We start from the raw sequence: 9145 nt of genomic DNA on the forward strand, positions 1-9145 counted from the left end.
ATCCTCTCTTCCACATCACATTTTAAAAGGGCCTTGGATGTCAATCAGCCCAAGGCCTGGTTAAAGAGGCCTAAGATAAAGGAGTCTTTTCACATATAGACCAACAGAGAATGAAAGAATGAGAACATTCTTTAACTTCTCTGCCTACTTGTGAACTAATGAGCAAGAGTGCACAAACAAATATTTAAATAAGTTACAGAAGACAGCCTGAAGATGCAAATACATTGGGAATTTGTGAACAGTTCACTGGAATCAGTCCCCTCCAAGAGTATACAGCTAGATCTGCCTTCCCCACCACTTTCATGTAAAGGCTAAGAATAATGTTTTAATGTTTTCCTTTTTATTTATCATCAAGCAAGCACTACTACTGTATAGCTGTTCTTTGCATTGACTGCTTTTGATGCCCATAATTCCCATACAATGCTGGGACCTCACAGTGATAAATGGATCCCAAGACGGAAGTGTTATGGTAGGCTATGACATTATAAAGTGTGCTGTCCTTCTGCACACATGTTTGCCTGGGGCACAAATGTATGACGTATTATTCTCCCAAGCACCAAGATGATTATCTTAAAGCAAGACATCACAGGTAAAGTAATTATCTCAAAGAAAGACATTTGGTTTAGAAGAGCATAACCTTAGAATCAGGTATGACATTTGAAGGTTTTTCTGGAACCAGCCATGCTCCTGAGTGATCATGCAGTAGTGGAGTGCCCTCTTTGCTAGTTCCAGTTGGTTCCCTTTTTTGTGAAAAGCTTGGCCTAACTTCATTCATTCTCCTGTTCTAGTCACTTCCAGGTTGCATTATTGCAATACATCTGGGGATGTTTAGGAAGACAGTTAAGAAAATTAAATGGGTTCAGACTGCCACCACCATAATATTAAGTGAAGCCGGAAGGTCACAATTATAACTCTCCTAAAAGAGAGAGAGAGAATTATAACATCTGCTCTGGTTTTCAGACTTAATTTAAGGTGCTGTTTTTTATCTTTAGGGCACAGGAATAATCTCTGCCCATATTAAACTGCCTCCTCCTTTAAGTCACATTGCTCTGGAACCATGTCACAAAAATAGATTATTTCCGAATAGCACACTGGGTCTTGTATTCCCAGTTGTTCCTCCCTTAATCTGGTAGTTTTATGTTGCTTCATGCCAAAACAGTGTGATGTTGTAGGTCTGTCATATATTTTCCAACTCCTGGTATGTAGACCTTCCCAAAATCATATCTGGTATAATTAATCTAACTGGTTGTTTGTTTGTTTTTGTCCTGCTCATGGACAGCCCTGCTCAGTATTCTCCCCACAGTCTAAAGTGCGGTGGATGGACATAAAATAAATAACAGGGCCTTTTCTGTGCCTCTCTTGGAGCATTCTGAGCAAAGCGAGCGAAACAACAGCTTGATGGTCTTCATAAATAGCTTCAGAATCCCATTTCACCAATGAGATAAAATGAAGATGTCTAGAACAGTTTAAACGCTACTTTTAAGGCAATATCCAGATTACAAGAACAGTTGAATACACGACATAGTTTGGTTAGTGAATTTATTGTACGCTTGAGTAAATCAAAAGGAAAGGTGTAATATTTACAAGTCCACTCCATATTTCTTATAAATATAATATCAGAAGCAGTTCCAAATTAGGTTTTAATTATGACTCAGTATCTTCATAGAATCATAGAGCTGGAAGGGACCATGAGGATCATCTAGTCCAACCCCCTGCAATGCAGGAATCTTTTTGCCCAATGTGGGGCTCGAACCCATGACCTTGAAATTATGAGTCTCATGCTCTTAATAACTAAGCTATCCCACTGCCTATATACCAGATATAATGGGTCAGGCAGCCATGAAATATTCTTACTATTGAGTATATTTATTATTATTTATTGAAATTTAAGACCTCACTCTACACCTTTGTTTAAAATACAGTTGTTTTAATAAAAATAAGACTTTGGCCTAGATTCAGCTAACTCTGCATTCTAGCAGAAGTCAGTCCAAGGGCTCCTGCTAATGCAACAGGGCTTTTCTTCTCCTCCTCCTGTCCACGCATTTCCCCAAATTCACTTGGGAGAGTCAGGAGAACCCTCAGCACAGCATGCAGGAGAGGAGAGAGGAAGTTGTTCCTCTTGGCAAACAGAAATGCTTGCGCCAAATGATTAGAAGATGGTGATGCTGAATTTCTCCCATTACCTTTAACTTTTATCTGCATTTTCCTGGGTCTTTCACCTATCAGCTGACTTACATCAAGCAATTATAGGCTTGCGTTGGGAGATAGGGTTATTGCTGCCCAGCCCCTGTAACCTTTGCTGGAAATGCTGTGTAATAGAGAAGGAATGGAACTCTCTGAACTAAAGATAACAAGATTTTTCTTTCTTTCTTTAAAGGCCAGGCCAGCAATTCTTTCTTTCCTCTGGCAAGAAACTGCTCTTGTTAATGAGTGGGTATGTAATGGTCTTCAGAATTCATGTTGTTTGTGTGCTTGCCAAGAGCAGAAGGAGAGATGAGGGTTCAAGCAGACAGAAGCTTTTGCTGCCTCACTTGTAAGGACGGCCAGGATTCCAGCAAGCGGAGAGGAGGTGCAAATGTTAACAGGAACCACACTTTGGAGATTGTAACATGTCAAGCAAGTTAACGCACTCTATACAATATCCTATAATTTCTACGGGTAGCATATACAAGAAGTTGAACACAACTTGTTTAAACACATAACAGTATATTTCTTGGAGAAAGGTCATAGTACACTAAGGTACCTGTGTAGACTCACTGGCCTTCCATTTTCACTTACAAAAAAGTGAATTTAAGCAAGGTTTTCCAGACCTTGCTTTAATTATGAAAATGGAGGCCAGTAGGTCTACATAAGTACCTTAGTGGGCTATGGCCTTTCTCCAAGAAATATACTGTAACGTGCATTTGCATGTAATATGCATTCTGCTGTTTCTGAACAGCTGGATTTGGCAGATGGTCTTAGATGAGTGACTTCACTTAAATACAAAGAGAGGACAAAATCCTCAGGACAACAGTCTGCTTACAAATGAAGACCAAAGATTTTAAGCTCTAATATACTGTATATATTTACAGTGGTACCTTGGGATGCGAACGGGATCCTTTCCAGAGCCTCGTTCGCATTCTGAAGCGAACACAACCCGTGTTTGTGCGAGTCGTGATTCACTGCTTCCTCGCATGCGCGTGACGTCATTTTGAGCGTCTGTGCATGCGCGAGTGGCGAAACCCAGAAGTAACGCATTCTGTTACTTCTGGGTCGCTGCGGAGCGCAACCCGAAAACGCTCAACCCGAAGCTACTTCAACCCGAGGTATGACTGTATTCAATGAAAGTAGAATGATTCTAGAGAGAGAGAGAGTATAAGATGTGTTATAGAAATTCTAAGGTCTCAGATATAGAATAAATGTTGATAATTGCACAAGGTAAATACACATACATAAGTATATAAACCACACATCTAAAATTGTACAGGAGAGCAATCCAAAAGCCATCTTGGATCTCCTGAAGACTCTAAATATTTCCTCTGCCTCCTAAATCCCCCTTGCCTGCGAACAGGTAGGCAGACAACAATCCTCTCCTATATCTATGAACCTCCATTGTATTAATTGTCATTATTTTCCCAGATGCTCTGCACTGAGGGATGTCTGATGGGCATCCTGATCATCTTATCAAATGCTAATGTTTTGTGTAAACTGTGTCTGGAACTATGTAAAACTTGCTAAATCCTCAGGAATATCACACCTTGGCCTGTCTGAGCCACAGTAACCTCACCTTGTGTGTGATATAATTTCTGAATGTTTGTAGAGGGGATGTGCTTCTTCTCCGTGGCAAAATGCAAACCCTTAAAAGAGATGTTTCTTCTTGGTTCTGGGTCTCTCTTGCCTCCTTGCAAGGAGTGGAGGGAACTCTGTTGCAACAGAAAAATAAAGATCTGTCTTGCTTTCACTTTATCCTGCCTCGATTCATCCATTCATCTCTCACTGATCATGGACTTCGGGGACTCAGTCCCTCGGGGAATTGGGCAGCAAAAGCCAACCACCCCTATTTTTTCTATATCAGTGCAGGTTTCAACAGCAGCACTCCACCCTTTTCAAAAGGAATCTCCCTTAATGTGAAGAAACTTATCCTAAGGGCACTTTACACATAAAAGATCTTAAGCGTACACTTAAAAACTGTAAAGGAGCTAATTGCATATTATGCACAAATATGTGTTAGCACTAATGTCTTTTTTTAAAAAGCAAATCTAGACATGTAGACATTCCCATTTCCAGGAAGGAGGGCTGGGTCAAACCTGGAAAAAAGTGTCCATGAAGAAGCAGACATAAACATGATCTATAGGGAGACCTCCCAAGTTATTTAGAGCAGGAACCAAAGCCTTTCATATTATGCTGCCTAATCACTATACCTTTAAAGCACAATAGAAGCACATTCTTTCCCCCAAGAGCCCTGCACTTTACTCCTCACGGAATTATAATTCCCAGCAACCCTTAACAAACTACAGCACCCAGAATTCACGTGTGTGTTTCAGATGTGTTTTAAAAGTGCAATGAGTACACAGCAACTGCATGACTTGTTTCCACAAGTTGACATAACCAAAGCAATGTTTATGTTGCTCTTGGTGCGACTAACAAATGTTAATTATGGTAGAAGTCTTGCCCAAACTGTTGGCAACAGAAAAATATGTACAGTGGTGCCCCGCAAGACGAATGCCTCGCAAGACGGAAAACTCGCTAGACGAAAGGGTTTTCCGTTTTATGAGCTGCTTCGCAAGACAAATTTCCCTATGGGCTTGCTTCGCAAGACGAAAACGTCTTGCAAGTTTGTTTCCTTTTTCTTAACACCGTTAATACAGTTGCGACTTGACTTCAAGGAGCAACTCATAGAACGCAGTGTACATAGTAGCCTTTTTTGAGGTTTTTAAAGACTTTGGTGATTTTTGAAGCTTTTCCAAAACTTCTTTTGCAGCCATTTGGTAAGTTAAGCTTTTAAAACTTTTTTTTGGGGGGGGGGTTGGATTTTGGGTTGGGGTGTTTTGAATTCAAGGACTTGGTGTTGGGGAGGGGTTTGCAAGAATCTGGAAGCTTGTGTTTTTTTCTGCATTTTTATGATTTTCTGTGACCATTGGGGCACTCTGCTGTTTTTTTAAAAAAATTCTGGATTTGAATTTCTGTGGGCTGGGTGGCTGGGGGAACAGTTGGGGAGGGGTTTGCAAGAATCTGGAAGCTTGTGGGTTTTTTCTGCATTTTTATGATTTTCTGTGACCATTGGGCCACTCTGCTTTTTTTAAAAAAATTCTGGATTTGAATTTCTGTGTGCTGGGTGGCTGGGGGAACAGTTGGGGAGGGGTTTGCAAGAATCTGGAAGCTTGTTTCCCCCCCCTGCATTTTTATGATTTTCTGTGACCATTGGGCCACTCTGCTGTTTTTTAAAAAAATTCTGGGTTTGAATTTTGAAATGCTCTTTACAGTATGTGTGACTTTAAAGAGCACTTAATAAACTCTTGTTGTACCAAATTTGGCTTTGTTTGGACTTTTTTTGACCATAGGAACGCATTAATTAATTTTCAATGCATTCCTATGGGATTTCATGCTTCGCAAGACGAAAAATTCGCTAGACGAAAAAATTCGCGGAACGAATTAATTTCGTCTTGCGAGGCACCACTGTACAAGTAGGATGCAGTTCCTAGCCTCAGCGCAGGCTGTGTCTCTTTCTAGTCAGCTAAACTGATTTTCTTTAATGTAAATCACTGTTGCCCTTTTTAAATAACCTGCAAACAACTTGTAAAGATAAAATACTTTGCTGTGAAAGAAAAATTGACAGCAGGTTGAATGTGGCTTGAGATAAATGGGATGGTATGGAGGAGGTGAAAAGATAATGGAAGGCCAGACTATGGGAGGAAAGGCTTTTCATTAGGGGAGGCAAAACCTCATTAGCCATGTATTTTTATTGATTTTTGGGGGGAAGCTGCCCTTCCCTGTCCCCCCTTGACTATGCCCATGGGCCAGACCCTCCTGGCTGCAACTCAAGAGGAGCAAAGAAAAGGCCAAGAGGCTGCGATGCCCCACACCTCAACAGGTCTAGAAAGGATTACATATTTTACACAGAGACAACAAATCAATGCCTGATATAATAGATTGTAAGACTTGATCAGTTGCTAACAGATCAACAATGGGAAAATTAAAGCAGTTTTAAATACAAAAACTATGGTACAAAATAATGGAGAATACCATCACCGGGACAGAGCAATGAGAAGGAGATTAACTTATAAGTTGACTGAGCCTGGCTTGCTCCTTGCCTGATCGTTTTGTGAGTGCGCAAAAATGATCTTTCTGATGTACAAAATGAAACAGGTAAGAACAAAACACCGCAAGAAGATCCTGCAGAAATAGGCCACTGGCTCATCTCGTCCACGTCCTCTTCTCACAGTGGCCAGCCATTTGCCTGTGGGAAACTAGCCAGCAGGACCCAAGCACACTAGCAATCTCCCCTCCTATGGCTTCCAGCAACTAGTATTGAGATGCATTACTGCCTCCAGCTGCAAAGGCAGAGCATAGTCATCATAGCTAGTAGCCATTGATAGCCTTATCCTCCATGGAGGTATAGAAAGGCCTTTTAAAATCAGCTTTGCCAGTTCTAGTAGTAGCCGTCAAAGATGTTATCTTTTCCCCCATGTAGTAGATCGGCCATATCACGAAGAGCTGAAAATGTAACTTTCCACTCCCTTGAGATAGCCAACAGCATGTCATGATCAAACTATACTTGAGAAGCCTCCAGGTCAGTGCTGCAAAAGCTTAAAATGTATGGGTTGTATTCAGCCAACTTTTACTCAGGGTAGACCCATTGAAATTGCCATAACTAACATAGGTCAATTAATTTCAATGTGACTATGGGTAAACATAAGGTGAATATAACTCTCATCCTCTCCAATGGCAGATGTTTTGTTTTTGGTCATGTGTTGGCACACATCTGAGGAAAAGTGATTTTTTTATTTCTTCGTGTCTTTGAAAGCATTTGGCTGGCCACTGCCAGAAACAGGATACTGCGCAGGTGAACCTAATCTCTAGATTAGGAATACCTGTATATTCCTGAAATCATTTATTACCCATGTTCCATTATTGCGAGCAGTGCATCAAAACAAAGTGCTTTAGAAGAACATTGACAATTATTGACTCTTAAATATTTAATGTCTTAAATTTTTAATATGAATATAATGAAATACTATAATACTTCTATATATGGCTTCCAATGGCTTTGTTCTTTCAATTAAGCCATTTTCAAAGAACAGGCAGAATACAGATTGATTTCATATCATTTGCTGACATTTCAAAGAGGAATGATCCTGTCATCAATGCTGATTAGTGCAAATCAGAATTTGTAGAATTTGTGGGCAAATCATTTAATCAGGATTTTCAGGAGAAAGCTAATTATGTATGTGGAATTAGGCATGTACTTTGGCATTAAAATATTCTGAGCCTATAAGCCGATTCAGGGGGGAGGAGGATTAGCTAAGCATTCCTAAGTCTGAGAGCTGTGGGTAAAAAAATTAAAGGCCTAAGTGCGTGAAAGAGTTCTGTCTTGGGTACTTTTTATTATAAAAATCTCACCCTTTTCTCCAAGGAGTTTAAGGTGGCATACATAGTTCTTCATCTCTCCATGTTTTGCCTTAAAATTAAACCTATTGGGTAAACTAGGCTGAAAGATGGTGACTCAAAATGGTCACCTACTGAGCATCATGGCTGAATGGGTCTCCCTGGCTCTAGGCAGGGTATAAATGTAACAAACAAGCAAAATAATTGTTATTCAGCAGCATATCACAATGAAGCTCATATCATGAAATGGGACCTGATTCGGTTTGTTGGTATGCCTGATAAACACTTCCCCGTGGAGACTTCTATTCAGGCTCCTACTTTGTGTTGAGGATGTGATGGGGGTGAAGAGCTGGGGGTTGCAAAACCTGCTGAGTTACCTGCCCTCACCTCCCTGCAGGTGAATACTTTAGCTGGCGTGGGACTGGGTTAAAGATGTGAGGTCTCTATGGTTGCCTGTAAGGGTGAACCATATGAAGGGATGCTTGTTGGAGAGACTAGCACCAATGGGACTAAACATTTCTAGTTACCTTGCCCCACAACGTGCCTGAAGCCTGCTGCTGGAGGGCACAACTGGGCATTTGATGGAGAGAGGCTGACTAAATATCAAAACTGTAAAGGAATATTAGAGTTGAAGAAAGAAGAACACTTTACCTCCCTGATGGGAATGAACTGAGAGAAGAAGAGATGGTGGTGAGAGCTGGGAGGAAGGCTACCCCTAGTGAGTGTAAAGCCCAACCTTAAACAAACTGCTAAAATGTTGTTGTTGTTGCATTTACATCCCACCTTTTTCACCAAGGAGGTCAAGGTGGCGTACGTGGTTCTCCCTCTCATCAGTTAATCCCCACAACAACCCTTTGTGGTAGTTACAGATAGGTAGCCGTGTTGGTCTGCCATAGTCAAAACAAAATAAAAAAAAACTCCTTCCAGTAGCACCTTAAAGACCAACTAAATTAGTTCTTGGTATGAGCTTTTGTGTGCATGCACACTTCTTCAGATATGGTATCTGAAGAAGTGTGCATGCACACGAAAGCTCATACCAAGAACTAACTTACTTGGTCTTTAAGGTCCTTTGTGGTAGGTTAGGCTTGTGAGGCAGTGACAGGCCCAAGGTCATCCAGTGAGCTTCATGGGGATTTGAACCCTGGTCTTTCCCAGGTACTAGTCTGATAATCTAACCACTATTCTGCCGCATTGCCTTTCTTCTGTGGAGGGGTGGGCTGGGAGTTCAGAACAGCATATTTATTGAATACAGTTCAGAAAATCAAAAGAGCTCTTATTCACACACTGCAGGGATATCAAGAATAGGTTCTCTAGCTGCGAGGAGTTCAGAATGAGGAGTAAGGAGCAGGGCTGTAGCGCCAGATGTGCCATACTCCAAGTGGATGCAAAATTCTTGCCCCAAAGATGCTGTTTTCTGCCTAGGCTTTGTACTATTTTCTCCCCATCCATCTTGCAATCAGTTGCTCAAGCCTTCTCCTTTCATATTCTTTCTTATCTTGACTGCCGGCTGTCAGCAGCACGTGGTCAGAGAGATGTTAGTCCTATAGCACCAGTGATTGGG

At 41.1% G+C, this 9145-nt stretch overlaps 1 long non-coding RNA gene across 1 annotated transcript; it reads left to right on the top strand.

The window, feature by feature from the left end:
• The first annotated feature begins 372 nt into the window (after nucleotides 1–372).
• Nucleotides 373–3945, top strand: LOC310839761. The gene is made up of 2 exons (XR_014561645.1): nucleotides 373–469; nucleotides 2378–3945. It is a non-coding gene; the product is annotated as an uncharacterized lncRNA (long non-coding RNA).
• Nucleotides 3946–9145: the final 5200 nt, after the last annotated feature.

The sequence above is a fragment of the Podarcis gaigeae genome (assembly GCF_964106915.1).
Source record: "Podarcis gaigeae genome assembly, chromosome: 2".
In the NCBI taxonomy this organism is placed as follows: Eukaryota; Metazoa; Chordata; class Lepidosauria; order Squamata; family Lacertidae; genus Podarcis; species Podarcis gaigeae.